General features: G+C 38.3%; 1 long non-coding RNA gene across 2 annotated transcripts in view; it reads left to right on the forward strand.

Moving 5' to 3' along the window:
- Positions 1–20198, forward strand: part of LOC131490160 (uncharacterized) — a 322159-nt gene that overhangs the window by 187796 nt on the left and 114165 nt on the right. For both annotated transcript variants that reach the window (XR_009250972.1, XR_009250971.1), the window contains exon 2: positions 12720–12822. This is a non-coding gene — a long non-coding RNA (uncharacterized LOC131490160). The remainder of the gene's footprint in view (positions 1–12719; positions 12823–20198) is intronic.

The raw sequence follows: 20198 nt of genomic DNA on the forward strand, positions 1-20198 counted from the left end.
GGAGGGTAGAGATGGATGGCTCTAACGTCAAGAAATTCACGCTGATGACACAGGGCGAAGACACGTTTTAGGCCCGTGAAAAGGAAGGCAAGGCAGACACAGGAGGTGAAGCAAATCACAGGCTTGCTTTTTGTTTTCGCTTACAAAAGGAGCCCCTACCCCCAAACATGGAGATCATTATACAGAATGTCCAAGGCAAATTAAGGAAAATAATTATTGTAGCTGATGAAGCAGAAACCCTATTAGAGCTAAACGCTACTTCACAGTACTTGGTGGTGGAGGTTTTGAACTAAATGCATTTTTCAGCATCTTTAGTGTAGTATATTAAATTAAGTTTTTAACCACTTTTCTCCTCCCCTTTATTTTCCTTACCTCCCTCCTCCCCTTTCCTCCATCTCTCGGCCAGGTGTTGCAGAGTTGGAAGTCTGCTGCAACAAGAAATCCCTTATATCCCGACTCCTTTCTGTTTAAGATGAAAAGTAAATAAAAACCTAAAGGGGTAATTAATGGTGGAAGGCTGAGCTTGAAGTGACAAGGAGTGACCTGTCACCACAGAAAATGGGGTAGAGAAGAGGCTATTGAGAAGCAGAGAGAATCCTTAAGTTTGTCTGGCTTTTTGTGTTGTTTTGTTTTCACTTAAGGAACCTCTTGCATCCTGAAAAAGATTTCCTTTATTCCCATGTTCTCCTCCTGTCTCAGAAAACAGGTCCAAGATAGGGGACAATTTCTATTGATTTGGGATGTGTGTGTTTCTATTATTTCTTAGCTAACATCGTACTTTTTTTTTTTTTTGAAATGATGTTTGTTAGGTGCGTTTTTCTGTATTATACTTGGAGTCTTTAAATCCATAAGTTATATAGGTCTCTAATTAGACAACAGGTTTGCCATGTAGAGGGAACTGAGTCTTACATAGCTTGTGTATCCCATGACACCTGAGCAATAGTTGCCACTTTTGATCATATGACAGATATATATTGTATACAGAAAGGAGTAAATTACTTTGAATATTTTTTTTTCTCAGTAAGTTTCTGGCCCCTAGGAAGCCCTATGGATTCTCATCTCCATAATGGATCAAAGTCAGTCTTCTTCAGCATTGTTCAGGCCTTACGGTGTCCAGTCCTCTATTAGACTAAGTCTAGCATTTCCGGTTCCACTTCATGCAGGAAAAGACATAGGCTATCCCCTCCATATAGGCTGTCCCCTCCCTGGTGGACCCCTGTGCTTTCAATCTAGCACGTGTTGTCAGGGACATCTGTTCATACACGGAACTGTTGACAGGTGGACAGAAACCATGTTGTAAAACTTCAATTCTCCTTTCAGAGTCTTTATCAAAGCTTTGCACATAGCTGATACTCAATAAGTCTTTGATAATGGTGTTGATTATCAGAAATGGGCTTTAGGCTAGTAATATAACAAAGATGGAATGGTACATTTGTTAATAAACTTCAACTCCTCTCAGTCCTCCAAAAGGATGTGTTAAAGGATTTTTTGCATCCTCCATGGCAAGTGCTTACCATCGAATACTTCAGAAAAATATGGGACGACGTTTTGTCTACAGACGTCAATGCCTATTTCTTCGCTGCCACTTAGCTATGAGATCATGGGGAAATGAGATTCCAACTTCAATCATCACTGAGACCAGATGAGAGTAACTGTAGCTTTCCTGAATTCCAATAGTGTTCACGGTGGAGGCTTACTCTGAGCCAGGCCCTGAGCCATGCCCTGAGCCTGTCCCTTGGTGCTTTACGTGTATGGATGGATGGATTTCTCATCAGAACCCTAGGTGGCTGATACTATTATTTTCCCATTTTACTGATAAGAAAAATGAAGCTTGGGAGGTTAAAGAACCTGTCCCAGGTCCCAGAGCTGATAGACAACCAAGCTGGAATTTAGTGAGAGAGTGTGGGTAGCTCCAGTGCCCAGGATTTTAACCCATACACAGCCTCTTATTAATTGTTTGTTGCAAGGATGAAAATCAGCATGATACGAAGAAGTGCATGATTTTAAAAAATGGTAGGAAGAATTTTGAGAGTACTTTAAAAAATGAAAAAGCCTTTCACCAAACTGGTTCATGTTACACTTCTTTCTTTTATATTTTTTAATTTTACTTTTATTCTTTTTTGGGGGGGGCAAAGGGAGGGAGGGGGAGGGAGAGAGAGAGAGAGAGAAAGAAAGAGAAAGAGAGAGAGAGAATCTCAAGCAGTCTCCATGCTCACCGTGAAGTGCAACACACTGGCTGGACCCCACAACTCTGGGATCAAGACCTGAGCCAAAATCAAGAATAGGGCCCTCAACTGACTGAGCCACTCAGGCACTCCCCATGTTACATTTCTATTCCCTCTGCCCCGCTTGGTTACTAGCTGAGAATCCCAGACTTTCCCCCTCACCACGAGCAGAGATAGTTGGTGGCAACCACTCATGCCTCTTTCAGCCCATTACTTCCTGAAGACTGTCTGTGGTTGTTTTCAGGGGTGATATACTTCTCTCTGTTTTCTGTAGTGAGCCAGGAGAACTGATTCTGGAAAGGAGTTTCAAGCTCTGTGTGTAGTAGTGTTTAAAATGCAGAGAAATGACTTGAAGAGCCTTAATGCAAACCTCCATTCTGCTCTCCCAGCAGCTGTGAGGCTGGCAGACCCCATAGGTAGAGAAGGGACTTGCATGGGCCATGATGATCCATATTCAGGAGCAAGGAAGACTTGATTCTGTACCTTGCTGGTTACAGCTGCCAGATTGTGAGCGATTGATAGAGAACTTTGTTAATGATGTGGAATTCACTTTTGGCATGCTCTGCACAAATACATATGCAATATATTATTAGTGCCCTCAACTACAGGCCTGTCCAGATGTGACTTAATTCAAAGTGTGATTATCTTTTCCTCTTTTACCTTCATAATTGGAACATTGTTGATCAGATTCTGCTTTTAATAAAGATTGGCAAGCCATGCAGTATTGCTCTGAAACTTTTTTTTGACAGCAAATATCAGAAAATCACAAGGTGGAGGTAATGAAATGACGGTAGATGTTCAGGTTGCCCAGAGGAAAGCAACTTGCACGGTCTTGGAGTCCACATTTTTAAGAATCATGAAGTGGGGTGGATTATCTTTGGAAATTATTAGAGAATATGTATTTATATAGATTCCTGTCCAAAAGATGAATCCAATCATCATCCCATAGACAAATGTGGAGTCTTAATGGCAAATGTTGATTTAATATTCGAGTCTGAGTCTTGCAGTAAAAAGGCTGAATTGCATTAGAAGAGCCGGACTAGAACTGGGCAGACACAGAAACCTAATACCACAGCAAATAAATCTGGCAGGACAATTTAAAGCTGAAAAGAAATAGAAAGATAAATGATGTCATAAAAGATTCACAGGGGCGTTTTTAACTGAACTGCTAAATATTTTAAAACAGAATAGCCAAGGCCATTTTGTATTAGAAACCCAAATGAGTGGCTTTCTCAATTTATTAAATTTAGTTCCCTCAGTGTTTATCAAGCCTGTTCTGTCAGAAAGATACTGTACTAGGCACTGGATATATCGGAATATTACCCAAAGAGATTACTGACTAGAAGATAAAGCAAGTAGCTCCAACAATTTAAATGAACACCATAGTAAGTTAGGAAAGGGAATATGCTAGTGAGAATCTTAGATTGTCACTCCTGTAGAACCACTTAAGGAAAAGGTCTAGAGATGTCGCCCCCTATCAAGTTTCTATGCCTTTTGTTAAATGACCCAAGTGCTCTGGCTACAACCAACATCAAGGCTCTAGCCCAGGACACTTATACATTGGCCACCATGAAAAGAACAGTGACTCGTCAAGTAGCCTTTCCATATTGGACAAGAACGAAGCCATCCTATCAGATCATCTCTTTAGATGAGCCTTGGGTTCAAGAGAGAGAAGATAACAGTAGAAGCACATGCAAATGGCAGGAATCATCTGTAAGAGACTGACTCCTTGCAATGAACCAGGGCCCAAATCTGGTTGCTGTAGAGTCCCATCTTATCAACCATGGTTCTCATCTTCACCGAAACACAGAACCTTCCATGACAATGCACACTGCATTTGGACCCAGATGAGACAATATGAGAAGAACCTGGAATGATAATAAACAGAAGCACTTTTAGCTTTAAAGGAAGCTGCAGTTGGAGAAATAGAGTTTTTAAAGCCCCTTATGGAATTTGCTGACTAAAGATTTGGTTGATATGCTCAAGGCTATTGTTAATGAAAAGAAAAGAAAAGAAAAGAAACAAACAAAAACACACATGCAAGAGGATCCCAAACTCATAGCAGTTTTTTTTTTAATAGAATATTTATAAACTTAAACACTGGGAGACTTTTTTTTTTTTAAATATTTATTTATTTATTTATTTGAGAGAGAGACCAAGCAGGGGAGGGATGGGGTTGGGGGTGCGGTCAGAGGATCCAAAGCTGGCTCCATGCTGACAGCATTGAGCCCCTTGTGGGGCTTGAACTCACAACCATGAGATCATGACCTGAGCCAAAGTCGGACACTCAACCAACTGAGCCACCCAGGTGCCCCAAAAACTGGGAGACTGTTTTTAAAAAACTAGATCAAACTTTTGACAGGCAAAGTTTAAGATATTTATCTGGACCAGGCCTGAGCTGAGTAAATCACTGATGAATATGAGAAAACGAACATGCTTCCTTACACTTTAGCTACCACCTCCAGTGACCTCATGTGTCAGCCTGTTTTTCTGTTCAGGGAGTATCAGCACCAGGGGACTTTGAGCTCAGCTGAAGGACTGGGGATGATCTGAGGGATGAGAAAGAGGCCCCACCTGCCCAAAGATAGCATAATTCTTTCCTCTCACTGGAGAGGTCATCTCATGTGTTAAGGCAAATGGAAATACCTTTGGCAAGAAATTTTTGTGTTGTTTTCTATTTAGTGAGAATTTTGTTCGTAGGTCCATGGAGCCTATCAGCTGGCTAAGCATGGTAGTGGATGGGAGTTGGCAGGAGCTGTATTATGTAGGCCTCTGATGGTTGGGGAGACCAGGTTGGTGTGGGAGAGATTGGACACCAAGGGTGCTGTGTGAATGCCTGGGGCCTTGTTTGTCTGGGATTTCATGGTAGAAGGAAAGTGCTAAAAGAAGTACAAGAGAGTTGAATACAAGTTTTACTCATTTTTTCTGATTATGTGCCATCATAATTGTCATAAATGCACATACAAGGTAAGTTCTTTCTGCTTATAGTAATCCACCCTTTTACCCAATCCTGTTCACACTTTGAAACCATGTGTATTCGTATTTCCCTCCCAGCCATTCAAAATCCGGTGTCAGGCAAGAACGTTAGAAGAGCAGTTCGTATTTGAATGTGAACTACTTACAGCTAAATTGGTGTTCCTTTCTGGGCACATCTATAACCAAAAGGGCACAGATTCTAAGATAATTTTTTCTTTAAAAAAATTGTAATGCTTATTTATTTTTGAGAGAGAGAAAGAGAGAGAGTGAGGGGGAAAGAGAGAGCGAGACACAGAATCCAAAGCAGCGTCCAGGCTCTGAGCTGTCAGCACAAAGCCCAATGTGGGGCTCGAACTCAAAAGCCGTGAGACCATGACCTGAACCGAAGTTGGACACTTAACTGACTGAGCCACCCAGGTGCCCTGAGCATGTTTCTAATCATACAAAAATATTGAAAGAGGAGATTTGAAAGTGATAGTATCCTCCCAGGTGCCTCAAATCACCTCCACAATGCCACCTGCATGGGGCCATGCTGATCTGAGGTTAGGACCCTCTCTGCTCTCCCTAGGTGTCATTTCCCTACCTATTGGAGGGACACTGGGAGGCCAGCACTAGAGAATTTGGTCTATATCTTGATTTAGTCTATGCTTATAATTATGTATACAATAAGGAAAAGCCCTGGCTCATAACAGTATATTTAGTAATAAAAAATATCATTTGAAACACTCAATCAAACTGCCACTGACTAGATTTATGTCTAGTTTGGATTTGAATTTTGATGAATGAAGAAAAGACAAAAGAAAGATAAGAAGGTTAAGGAGGCAAAGTGAGGTGTGGTGGTTAGGCATTAGAAGGAAAATCATCTCTAGGCTTCATTGCGGGATAGGACCCCACTGAGCTACCTTTTTACATCTTTATTCTGATTTATATAAAATCAGATTCAGAGTTATTCACAGAGGTCCTACGAAGTCTTCTATTGGCCAAATAATACAAAAAGAAAATAGGAAGGAAGGAAAGAGAGGGAAGTAGGGAGGGGGTGGGGAGAAAGGAAAGAGTAGAAAAGAAAATCAAGGATGTTTATAAGACCCTCCAAACTGAAACACGGAAAGAAACTCACACATCAGAGTAAGACTTTCCACAGCAAATTTTAAAATTGAAAAATGTCATCCTCAGTGACACACAGAATTTAATTTTTTGAATGTCTTATAATCTTATAGAAAAGCATAGGCAGTTACCCTTTGATTCTCCAGATTATACTGAGGATGCAAAGGCTAACTGTCCTGCAAAAAACTATGGGAAGTGAAATAATCACAGTAATATCTCCAAAGGCTATTTGGGAGCAACTAATCTCTTAGGCCCACACCTTGCAAGTCACATTTAAAAATTATGTAGATATATCATGAAAAATAACACCATGATTGTAATCATTTATTCCCCAATAAAGAGTTGCCTTTTCAAAGCTGCTTCATATCCAAAAGATCTTGATTACTCCTTGTTTCTTTCACATTATTATTTTTTTTCCTTAAAAAGAATTCTAAAAGATTACAAAAATACAAGAAAATAGAGGAAATTTAAAAGTACCCGATCTTTATTCTACCACACTAAATTCTTCCATTTTTAAAAAAAAAAATCCCAATTAGTGAGCTATATTTATGTTTGTTTTTGTTTTTCACACAAGATACTAAATAAGTTATGCATAAACTTGTTTCTCTGCCATTACCGAGTGTGTGTGATAAGCTCCTCCCTGACTTTGACATCTTGAATGCTGTGAGATAAGGTCAAAAAAGTATTTCTCTTCCTTAAGCCATACATTTATGACACTGAACGAAAGGGCCTACACGCATGTTCTGTTGTGGTGACTGGTTCTGGAAAAGCTTAACTAACTGGACTGGAGGCATCCAGTCAGTGCCTTCCATGTTCTCAGTGTTCCCTTGAAACCCAAATATCTGAGCAATGAGAGAATGTAGCATTCAAATAAGGCTCTTAGATCTGATGGGGCCAGAGATTAATGACTTTGATTTAAATAATTTGAAACATCTATAAGCAGTGCCTTCTTTCTCTAAATCAGAACATGGCAGACATGTAGAACCCCCATGCTGAATGTTCATGTATCCATCCTCCAAGAGAGAGAGGGTCTGGGCATACACCATCCCTGGAAAACTGAATGTGGCTTGGGAAAGCTAACATTGAGCCACTTCCAAGTCTCTTCTGCTGAGTAAGGTTTTCTCTTCTCTCTGAGAGTTTCTACCTAAGAGGCCCAGGAAACCCAGAGGCACAACTTAGAAGATACACAGGTTCCTTTACTTCTTCCAGGCAATTCAAGACACTGGCCCTAAAGCAGAAATTAATGTGTAAGAAGCGGAAGCTCGTAGTGGGCTAGTTCTCCACCCCTACTGACCTTGTGCTATTTAAGCAACTCCTTTTATAATTTTAAAAGTAATTATTTATTTACTTTTTTTGAGAGAGAGAGGGAGAGAGAGTGAGTGCACACAAGCAGGGGGAGAGACAGAGAGAGAGACAAGAGAGAATCCCAAGCAGGCTCCACACTGTCAGCACAGAGCCCTATGTGGGAGTTTGAGCTCACCAACCATGAGATCATCACCTGAGCTGAAATCAAGAGTTGGACACTTAACCAACTGAGCTACCCAGGTGCCCCTACTTGAGCAAGTCTTAAAGCCATGGTCATGGTACCTACAATAATTTGCTGACCCTTACTTAAGAATGACCAGGGCCACCACATTGCACAATTCCAGGGGAGGGGGGGAATCCATTCCCCCTGCGACCAGAGTAACCAGTGCTGCTGGGGATTATACAATCCAGGAGCCAGATGCTAAGCCCATGCAGGCTCTTTCCCCTACATATTTAGGAACTGCAAGGCTTCAGTTATTTGTTACCAAAGGCTATCACATTTTTCTTTTTAATTAAGTATGCTATTACAAATGGCACAATATTTGGGAATAAAAGAAGGTATATTTTTAATAGAAAATATATACTTTTGAGGAAAACAAAGATGATTGGAAAAATATGTAATTATTTATCATCTGAAGTCCAAAACTAAAAACAAAAACAAAACAGACATTGAGTGACTGTCCTCATCAAAATTGTCAAGAAACTAAGGAGTAAATAAGTAACTGGCAGGAAATTATTTATGATCTAAACACAAAGACAGATGTCTTTCTCTTTCTGGGAAGGATAACTATCCTCCTCTGTAAGATATTCTTTCCTTGTCTCTCTCCTCAGGAAGGTGTTACATCCTGTGATAATTCCACCTCCCACTGTCTCCTGTCCTTAGTCTTTAAATTTTTCCTCCAAATTCACATGTGACTCCCATGGAGTCAAGTCAGAAGTTTGCACAGATGAAAAAATACTTCAGCAGACTCCCAAGAATATGTAAGTTTTTACTAAATATTTTTCAGTTGATGGGATCCATATCTGACTCCGCATCCTCCAGACAGACAGGCTTCTGGTAGTATTTGCCTGGAATCGCTGCTTTAACAAACAAAATCTGTTTATAAGGGAGCACAACACAAGGATTTGATCTCAGAAGGACCTTATCTTTTCCACACATTTCCTCTAACACAGAACTTTGTGGAATTTGCAACTTTTAGACATAAGGGAAACACATGTTTGCTACATAGTATACTGGAAATAGCAGTGGACTTTGAGTCAAGTGGGAAAAAGTATATATTAGGTTTGGCATTACAACTCTAAAATGGCTTATTCAAATTCATGTACTTTCATGACAACAAATGACAGTGGTGCCACACTCAAGGCTACCGAAGAACATAAACTTCACTTTTTTCAACAAATCATAGGATAGGACTTGAAAAAGAACTAAGATACCCAGAGAGGAAGACAGAGAGAGGGAGAAAGAGAGAGAAGAGAGAGCTAAATTAATCGAAGCCAATTTATTCCATTTGCCTGAAAATACAGAGAACTATAGGATATCTTCTAAGGGGTCTGAGTTTTTCTATGATCTTTTGTATTTCTTTGGAACAGAATATCCTGAGCTATCCAGCTGCTTCTCGGGAACAGTAGACATTTCTCTAGCTAGGAAAGTCTGCATTTATTCTACTTTTCCAATTTTCCATGGTAGGACATTATGAACGATGATAGGTTTCACAGACTTCGTAAAATGTGCTCTTGCCCTCAGCAACTTGGACTTGCCTGCCTCTCGGTGTAGGGCAAGAAGAGCTCAGCACGCAAACTGTCCCTTTCACGTCACCTGCACACCAACAGACTCTCCCCACACCAGGCAGGAGTTTGAGGAGGAGGGATTACTCCTTTCTCTATCTGTTTACACGGTTTTTGTTGCATATTTGTTCCTGGAATCTTCAAGGCAAGGTTCTGGGGCTCTGTAAATCACTAAGCCACATCCATTCTTATGGAAATGTGGTGATTCCGCTGAGTACCTGGTCACTTCCCCCAGCTGTCACTTCCTCTTGACAGAGGCTGAAAAACCTCATCAGACTGGGCCCTCACTAGAATTTGGGTGTAATTAAATTACTTTGGTCCAGACAATATGTTTTCCTGCTGCGAGTAGATGCAATCCCTCAAAACTAGCTTGGTAATGTACAGATGGAGATAGTGAAATTCTACATATTTCCCCCACTTTCCTATTCCCCTCCCACGCTGCTGAAGGGTGCAGAGGAACAAAAGGGCGAAGTTAAAAAAGAGGTAAAGATTTTCACTTTGTTTTCATGTATTTTCCAGGTAAGCCTCTAGCCTAGTATTTATGATTGTCATCTAGAGGCCACCTCCAGCTTTATGCAGCGAATATACCACTTAACAGATTCTCTCTGGCCACCAGGTCCATGGCCTTTCATGACTAGGTTGCTGGAGTTTCTTGAAATGACTGTCACTTTGAGCGGCAACAAAATCTTTTCTCAGCCTGCAAGGGAAGTTTGGATATGTACATATCTTGTGGTTTGCTCTTTCAGAATCCCAAATTCTGCAAAGCCAACATTGTGGCAGGCAGTCATGTGAAGACATTTTAGACCTTTTCTTTCAGAAAAATGTTTCTGTGCCAGGACATGGTGGCAGAGGACAAGACCAAAGACAACTGAAACGGGGCTTGTCTTTTCAGCTAGAGCCAGACTTTTCCTCTAAACAGAAGAGAGGATGGCTGTATCCACAGACTGAGGGCAGAAAAAAAGTGGGAAGTTGCATAAAATCTAAATTATGCAACGCAAATAAATTCTAGAGATCTGCTGTACAACATCATGCCTATAGTTAACAATATTGTTTTGGACACTTAAAAATTTGTTGAAGGTAGATTTCATGTTAAATATTCTTACCACAATAAAAAAGAAAAGAAAGGTTGTGGTATGCAATGGCATCTGAAATATCCTCTATCCCAACTACATCTCTCCCACAGGCTGGCCTAGGACACACTGCCTATATTGTGTGAGTCCTCCTTTTGATTTATAGTTCCAAGACCATATCACAATGAAGGAGAGGAAAATGCAGGAAAGAATTACTTGTTTTTGGAGTTTATCCTGTCTGGGAACTAGGTTGCCGACACTCTGAGAGAGGGTCCTGCTATGGTATGTGTGGGGAGTATGGCAGGCTCTCATTGGTAATCATCTTCCAGTCCGGATTGTCTAGATGCTGCCAGTTGTCATCCCAAGACAAGGATGTGCCTGAATATCGCTTTGTTTTCAAACAAATCACATTTCATTGTATTTTAGAAACCAGCTTGATGGACTAGTAGAAACTTTAGTTGCAGAATGTTCGGATCCTCCCAGGACCCTCGCTTCCTAGAGTTTTTAACCAGGTTTCAGCAGGTCCAAAAATAACCAAGAATATTTTTTGGTTGAATGGGGGTCTGGTTTTTAGACATGAACCCACAGAGGTCACCACTGAGATGTTCCTTATATTAGCTAGTGTGGCCACTCTCTGTAGTTTATAAGGTCTTATTTAGGTGTTTAGGAATCTCTGCTGTTACTGTCCCAACAAGGATATGGGGCATTTGAGAGGCTACAAATGGCCTTTCTGCTCCAGTCACAGCTATTATTTCTTTGACATTTCTTTGTCTTCCTAGGAATCTGCACAGGAAGTTCAGAGCCCTTCTCACTGGAACCCAACCATACCCTTGCTCAGACCTCTGTCCCCTGCCTTGCTCCACTCTATCCTTTGACTTATGACTCCTTCAGACAAGGAGGTCCTTTCTCAAGCCTTATGATTGAGGCTGCTGATATGAGAATACAACTGCCATTATTAGTTTAGCAGGTATTTTCGTTTTCTTCCTTGCACACAGGGACAGCCAACTCCCTGAATAAGAAAAAAGGGAAAGCAAAAATATAAAAAGGCATAAAGAAGATATAAAAGTGAAAAAATGTAATTTCATCCCTAGAGCCTCCATGTATATCGCTGTAGGTTGTTAATTGTAAACTGGCCACAGACCAAGAGGATGAATGTGAGCTAAAATCTAGCCAGATCTTAGCTTGCCAAGCCATGCTGCATCCATCGAGAAGGAATGTCACTTTCAAATTCATACTAGATACCTTATGAAATAGCAGTGGCCTTGATAAGCACGTGTCCATATTATCAGAAATTCCTGAGAGTTGAGAGGAGCTTTCCATTCCTGGAAGCTCTATCAACACACAGCAGACTCTGGTCTGTGATCCATTCTCTCCTCTAACTGAGCATAGGTGTGATGTATAAAAGAAGGTGATTTTATACCTTGCATAGTGTGCATAGTCTGGTCCTGGATGTAACTTTTGGAGATCTCCATTTGTAGAAAAGGTATTCTGATCTATCAGGGAAAGGAAGGTCATGAGGAAAGGCAAAGACCACATTTTGTCTTGAGAAATGCTTTTCAATCCAGTGAAACAGCAAACAATAAAGAGGGCTTGGAAAAGGAATGTTCTCAAAAAATGACAACGACAGCTCCAGCTTTAATTCACTCCTCTGACTCTGACAATAAAGTGACAAATGAAATCAGTGACTGTCCTGGAATACCTATTGCTTTGGTGGTTAAAGAATGTGGCTCTACACACCAACAGAAACACGCATCATTGGAGAAAGTGTTCTTCTTTACCAATTATTCACTTAGGTATTGGATTCTGTATTGAGATATGAAACACTTGATCTAAAGATTCCGCCAAATGCAAATGCTTGCAAAGAGTAGGCAAGTGATGGAAGTATATGGTGATCATGTGTGCACAGTGTGGAGTGATAGGGACACGGGAAAATTAGGGAGGCATCCCTGGTCTAAAAGCATTCAACACATAATGTTCAACACAACGTCTGCCAGTATTAAGGTAGATTTGAGCCACCTCTATAAAATTTCTTTTTGAGAAGATATGAAGATAGCAAGAAGAAACAAACATAACTATGTACATCTACTGCTATCAGGCACCATAACAATCTAGTTTCTTTTCATTTCGTAAGTGGGTAAAAGAGGCTCTAAGATGTTACACAGCTTGTCTACATTTACACTCTTAGAATGGGGAAAAGCCTCATTAATCACAAAATTAATATTCTTTCAATAAAAGTGTCATTTTACACCATCAGGCTGCCTCCTTTGAAGATCTGATTCACTGAAGAGTGAACTATACTCATGAAAAAGTGGTCCAAATGGGTGATGTTGACAGAAGACAAGCTACTCTAAATTTCAGTGAGTAAAAATGGTTTTACTTTTTCTTTCAAATGTTAGGAAGTAATTGCATGAGAAACACTGAATGGCCTAGAGATTTAGGTACTATTACTGAAAGCTTGTATTTGGGAGAAGAAGGAGATAAGGTGGGTTAAGCAAGGTCTATTGGCTAAAAGATGGAAGAAGCTACATGTGATCTTTGCTAGAAAATAAATTTAAGAAATGGTTGTTATTTCCAATTCATGAATAAAACCATAATTTGCTTCATCACTTCCAGCTTTAAAACTATGACTCTGTTATTCTACCCACTAATGTTTCAGTAGGTAAACCGCCCATAACTGTATAAAAGGAGCTGTTTTCTGGTCAGTATGGATCCTTAATTCTTCATGTCAATGGGAGGAGAAGTGAAGAAATAGAGAAAACTAGAAGGGATTCTGATTTTTGGAAAGCATTTGCCAGTGTTTCATGGAATCTTATGGAAGAAATTAATTCAAATTGGCTTGGATATGAGCCTTGTCATGTGCATCAAAGACTCTCAGAAGAGTCGAAACCAATAATGATAAACAAGACTGTATCTTGCTGGGAGGAGGTGGCTGTTACTGTGCCAAAGTCTACATTTTCTGAACAGCAGTAATCAGTTAATTGTGCTGGTGTACATCACACCATGGGAATCACTTTCAGAGTTAGATTGCATAGGATTTCACAACTTGAAGATTACAAATCAGGAAGAGACACTTTTTTGTTTGTTTTTTTAAATTTTTTTTAGGATCGAATAATGCTTAGCTAGCTTTGCAAATAGCCACAAGCCCACTAAAGAGACCAGGGAGCAAGTCTGATAATCATTACCTGAGGCCATGGAATATAGAATTCTCTTTACAATTGGATGACTTTAGACTTACTACTCCAACCCTAGGCAAAATAAAATAGTAAAACCTGTGAATTCCTTTGGTGTCTCTGTGCCTCTAACTTCCCACGAAAATAGTTTCTTTTTTTTTTTTTTAATTTTTTTTAATGTGCATTTATTTTTGAGAGAGAGTGATAGAGTGTGAGCACAGGAGGTGCAGAGAGAGAGGGAGACCCAGAATCTGAAGCAGGCTCCAGGCTTTGAGCTGTTAGCACAGAACCTAATGCAGGGCTCGAACTGAGCCGAAGTTTGATGCTTAACCAACTGAGCCATCCAGGTGTCCCTAAAATAGTTTCTATTCATTGAAAGCTTATAGCATACAAGGCACTTTTTCCTAATAATTTAACCCTCAACATCCCTATAAGGTAGGTAGTTATCACCATTTTGCAGACAAGAAAATGATGGATACCTTAGACTTCTAAGCTACTATGAGCTTCTAACTTCTATAAGACACTGTTGTCAAAATAGCCCACTTGACTCTCCCCATATATAGAGTGTGTTATCTCTCATGTTAAGAAATAAAATGAAAAAAAAAAAAAAACTTCTAAAGGGACAGACATTATTTGATGTGCATGTCAATACAATAAATTAGAATGAGTATGACCTCTTCCAAAATTGGCATTTCAAATAAACATTAGAGTCTTAAATAAATGAAGTTCCACTACTAATGAAACTTGAATTAATACAAGCAGTTTGTGTGTGAAGGGTAAAGGTAAGAGATATTGTTTTGTTATGGCAAGGCAATCATAGACAGTGGCACTCCAAGGGGTGACATTGCTGTGACTTCAATGTGAACACTTGGAGGTGTGCAACATGGCAGTTCTGTTCATGTCATGATGTACAAGTGTGGACCTAGAGGCTAAAGAGCCTCGATACTAAAACGACCATTGTCCACGGTCCTACTTTCCACGCAATATGGGAACATGAACAAAATAAGATTGAAAGTATTTCAGATATGCCCGGAATATGAGTGAAACATTGGGAGCAAATGAAATGATGTTTTTTCTCCTCTGTAGACTCAAATATTCTCAAAAATTTTACTTTAAAAAATTTTTAATGTTTATTTATTTTTGAGAGAGAAAGACAGAGCACAAATTGGGGAGAAAAAGAGGGAGAGGGAGACGCAGAATCTGAAGCAGACTCCAGGCTCCAAGTTGTCAGCAAAGAGCCCGACACAGGGTTCAAACTCAGGAACCATGAGATCATGACCTGAACCGAAGTTGGATGCTTAACCAACTGAGCCACCCAGGTCCTCCTCAAAAATTTTACTTTAATTAAATTAATATACACTAAATTGGCTTTTCTGGGAAGTATAATTAACATAATTTACATTCATTGCAGATGTACAACATACTGATTCAATAATTCTATTATTGCTCAGTACTCACCACAATAAGTATAGTCACCACCTGTCACTATACAATGTCATTACAATATTATTGACATATTTCCCTTCTGGCAACTACAAGTTTCAATTTAAGAGTCTATTTTTTGGTTTGTTTCTTTGTTCGTTTGTTTTGTTTTTTTGATTCCACATGCAAGTGAAATCACATGGTATTTGTCTGTCTGTCTGACCTATTTCACTTAGCATAATGTCCTGTTGGTCCAATTATGTTGTCACCAATGGCAAAATCTCTTTCTTTTTTATGGCGGACTAATATTCCATTCTATCTATGTATATATAAAAGTCATAACTTTGGCTTTTTTATGGAGTACAACCCTGAAGTTTCACACATAGGCAGATTCAGGTAATCACCACTACAGTCAGGACAGAGAACCACTTCAGCATCCTCAAAAAACCCCCATGTGCTGTCCTTAACGCGTGGTAACCACTCATCTGTTCTTCATTGTTCTAGTTCTGCCTTTTCCAGAGAGTGTCACATAAATGCAATTATACAGTACACAACCTTGAGAGACTGGGTTTTCTACTCAGCATCACTCTTTTGAGAGGCAATAATGCAGCCACATGTATCAGTAGTTTGTTTCTTTTTATTAGCACTAAGCTAGCATTAGTAGTATTCCACCGTATACATTCACCAGTTTGTTTATCCAATTATTTGCTGGAAGAATATTTGGCATGTTTCCACTTTGGGTCAGTTATGAATAGGACTGCTTATACACATTCATAGATAGGTTTTTATATGAGTGCAAGTTTTTACCTAGGGTAAACACCTAGAATTGAAATCACAGGAGCATATATGTTTAACTTTCTGAGAAATTGCCAGACTGTTTTCCAGAATGGTTGTGACATTTGCCTCCCATCAGGAATATACAAGATTTCTAGTTGTTTCACATCCTAGCCAGCAGTAGTATAATTGTGGTTTTTGTTTTTGTCTATAACTGTCCTGATAGATGTATAACAGTACCTTACTATGGTTTTAATTTGCATTTCCCTAATGACAAATAATATTGCACATCTTTTCATGTGTTTGCCTTCTGTATGTCCTCTTTGCAAATGTCTTCTCAAATCTTTTGCCTATTTTTAACTGGGTTGTTTGTTTCATTACTATTGGGATTTGACCATTTTGTCATTGTTGTTGTTAATAATTTTATGTATTTCCCTCTAGTATATTACTACACAAAGTTTAAGTATATGTGAATAGTTTTAATATATTCTGGACACGTGTTGTTTGTCAGATATGTACTTGCAAATGTTTTCTCCCTGTCTGCATATTGCCTTTTCATTCTTTTAACAGTGTCTTTCACAGGGGATTTTTTTTTTTATTTTGATAAGGTACAATTTATAGTTTTTGTATAGACTTGTCTATTTAGTTGCATATGGTAGGTCCAATTAACCCAATTCTATTTTTGAGAAGACAGTCTTTTGCCAATTTAATTGCTTTCATCTTTGTCAAAAATCGATTGGCGAGACACATGAGTGGCTCAGTGGGTTAAGCCTCTGACTCTTGATCTTGGCTCAGGTCATAATCTCACAGTTTGTGACGTGGAACCCCACATTGGGCTCTCTGTTGACACCATGGAGCCTGCTTGGGATTCTCTCACTCTCTCTTTTCCCCTCCCTCGCACATGCACATACACACACACTCTCTCTTTCTCTCTCCCAAAATAAATAAATAGACATAAAAAAAAATCAATTTGCCATATTTTGACAGACAGGGGTCTGTTCTTGGACTCTATTCTGTTCCATTGATTTGTGTTGACTATACATTTACCAGTATCACACTATCATGATTACTGTAATTTTTATAGTAATTGCAAAAATCAAAATGTGTGAGTATTCCATCTTTGTTCCTTTTCTTTTCTTTCTTTTTTTTTTTTCAAAAGTGTTTTGACTGTTCCAGGTCTTTTGCCTTTCCATATACATTTTAGAATCAGTTTGTACAATAAATTTTTTTTTTTCTGGGACTTTATGCAGAATTGCATTAGATACATGGATTAAATTTGGAGAGAGTTAACATAACTATATCAAGTCTTTCAATCCATTACCATGATAAGTGTCTTCATTTACTTATGGCTTCTTCAATGTCTTTAGTCAATGTTTATAATTTTTAATATATAGATCCTACACCTGTTTTTTAGATTGATACCTAAACATTTTATCCCTTCAAAGCTATTGTAAATGGGACTTTTTCTTGATGTGGGCTTCCAGTTGGATTTTTAGATCGCTCATGAAATTTTCTATATAGACAATAGAATTTGTGAATAGAGTGTTTTATTTCTTTCTTTCCAATCTGCATATCTTATAGATTCATTTTACTTGACTTGTTGCATTGACTAGGAAATTCAATATGATGTATAAAAGCAGTAAGAGGGATATCTTTGCCCTATTCCTGATCTTTAGGAGAAATAATTCAGTTTTTTTATCATTTGAAGTATGGTCAACTGTAGTTTTCCTATAGATGATCTCTATCATGTGGAGGAAGTTCCCTTCAAGTTTTAATTTGCTAAGTGTTTTATAATATATGTGAATTAAATTTTGTCAAATACTTGAGTATCAGTTGATATGACCATGTGTTTTTTCTTCTTTAGTCTGTAATACAGTAGATTACATTGATTGGTTTCCAAGATTTGAACTAACCTTGCATTCCCAGAAAAATCCACTTGGTCATGGTGTGTTATTCTTTTCATATATTGCTAGGTTTGATTTATTAGCATTTTGTTAAAGATTTGTATGTGTATATTCATGAGATCAATTTATCTATAGAGTTTTTTGTTTGTTTTTGTACTGTTTGTGTCTGGTCTTGGTGTTAGGGTAATTCTAGTCTCATAAAATGATTTGGGGAGTGTTCCCTCCTCTATTTATCAAGAGAAATTGTGTAGGTTTATTGTTATTTCCTCTTTAAATGTTTCATAGAATTCACCAGTGAGACTACCTAGGTCTAGAGATTTCTTTTTTCCAAAGGCTTTTAATAATAAATGCAAATTATTTAATAGAATAGAACTATTCATGTTATCTATTTCTTCTGGGGGAATTTTAATAATTTATTTTTTTAAAGAATTGGTATAGTTCATCTAAGTTGTCATATATATTTGCATAGAATTAATTGCACTATTTTCTTATTACCATTTAATGCCTGGGCACTCTCCAGTGATGTCCCATTGATGCTTGATAGTGATGATTTATCTTTTCTATTTTTAATGTTTAGTGTGGCTAAAGATTTGTTAATTTTACTGATATTTTAAAACTGAACTTTGGTCTATTTTATTTCAATTTTATTGATTTCCATTCTTTTGCTTTAGTTTTATAATTCTCTCTCTCTTCTTAGGTTTCTTTAGGTAGAAGCCTAAATTGTTGATTTGAAACATTTCTTCTTTTCTAATGAAAGTAGTTAATGCTATGTATTTTCCCCTAAAGTGTACTATGTGGCTCCATCCCATAAATTTTGATAAGTTGCATTTTTATTTTCACTTAGTTTAAAATATATTCTAATTTTGTTGAGACTTATTTTGAAACATAGATTATTCTGATGAGTATTTTGAATCTGTTTATATCTTTCATCAATTTGGGAAGTTTTCGCACATAATTTCTCAAGTCTGTGTTTTCACCCCTTGTGCTAGAACTTCTAAGACATGAATATTAGACCTTTTGGTATTGTCCAACAGGTCACAAAGACTTTGTTCACTTTTAAATTTTCTCTCTGTTAGATTGGATAATTTTTATTGATCTATCTTTGACTCTATTGACTCCTCAGTCACCTCCATTTTTTATTGAGCCCATCTAGGGAATTTTCTTTATAGCATTTTTCAGTTCTAGAATTTCCATTTAGTTCTTCTTTATATCATCTATGTGGAGACTGTCTTTTTGTCTGTTTTTAGAATGTCTGTTTTTACTTCCTGAAGCAGGGTTATAATAGATGCTTTAAAGTCTATTTTTAATAACTTACACATCTTGTGTCATTACTGGAGTTTCTATCTGTCAGTTGTCTTTTCTCTTGTGAGTTGAGATTTTCTTCATTCTTCGTATGTCAAGCAATATAACTGCTTACTAAACATTTTGACAATTACAGTAGTCTGGGTCTTATTTTAATCCTATGATGAAAGTTGTTGTGGTTTTCATTTGATTTGTTTTGTTTTAGCATGCATTTGCCCATGTGACACTCAAGATACAAGTTCTGATCTGATGTAGGGGGCTTCGTTCCAATATCAGTTCAGTTTTTAAAAAGTATCTGCATTGTTATTCTCATCAGACCTGCATGTACTCAACCTGGTAGCCAACTTGAGACATGAGTAGAGATCTACTCTCCACCTCAGTTCTCAAAGTCTCTGGTAGGCTATTTACAGTCAAATTCCTGAATGAACAACTCAGAGATTAGTTCATGTACAAATACAAGAATATAAAGGTATTTTTTTGCATCTTTCTTTTCACTGCCTTCTCACTGATACTTTCTCACTTCCTGAGTATTTCTTTCCCTGTTTTTCAGCCAGAAATTGGGGGCTTAATTTCATTGCTCTGTCACATATTTCCAGGGTCTATATCTGCATCCAGGTCCAAGTGGTAAACTGACAGGGAGAAAGAAAAGGGGGCGGGGGTGGATAATCTATGCTCTGGGACCACAGTTCCTCTCATCAGAGAGAATATTTGTCTTTCCTCTGAGTTTTAGATGCCTGATTGGCTGTCACTCCCTTATTAAGAAAAAGTAAAATAACAATAAAATAATGGTAAATAAATTATATCCCTTCCACACCAGCTCCTCTCTTCTCACTTGCTTTACATTTAAGAATCATTTTTTGATTCCTTGGGCCAAAAGTGAGTGAATGGTGCTTATTTTGAAATTCTTTCTGTCCACACCTTTGTACACTTCTTGATTTCAGGCTGCCTCTGAGATCAGTTGGAGTGATATTAGGTTCTCATGACCAGCTCAGTGGAACTTTGAATTGCTGTTTCCATCGTCAACTGACCTGTTACCATTTACTTTGCAAGTCCTCAAGTTGTTGTTCCATAAAGTTTATCTAAGATGGATAGTTGTATTCATCAAGAGAGACTGCAAGGGGTCTATTTACTCCAGTTTCTCTAGAACGGGAATGCTCAAAT

The sequence above is a fragment of the Neofelis nebulosa genome, chromosome 11 (genome assembly GCF_028018385.1).
Source record: "Neofelis nebulosa isolate mNeoNeb1 chromosome 11, mNeoNeb1.pri, whole genome shotgun sequence".
Taxonomy (NCBI): Eukaryota; Metazoa; Chordata; class Mammalia; order Carnivora; family Felidae; genus Neofelis; species Neofelis nebulosa.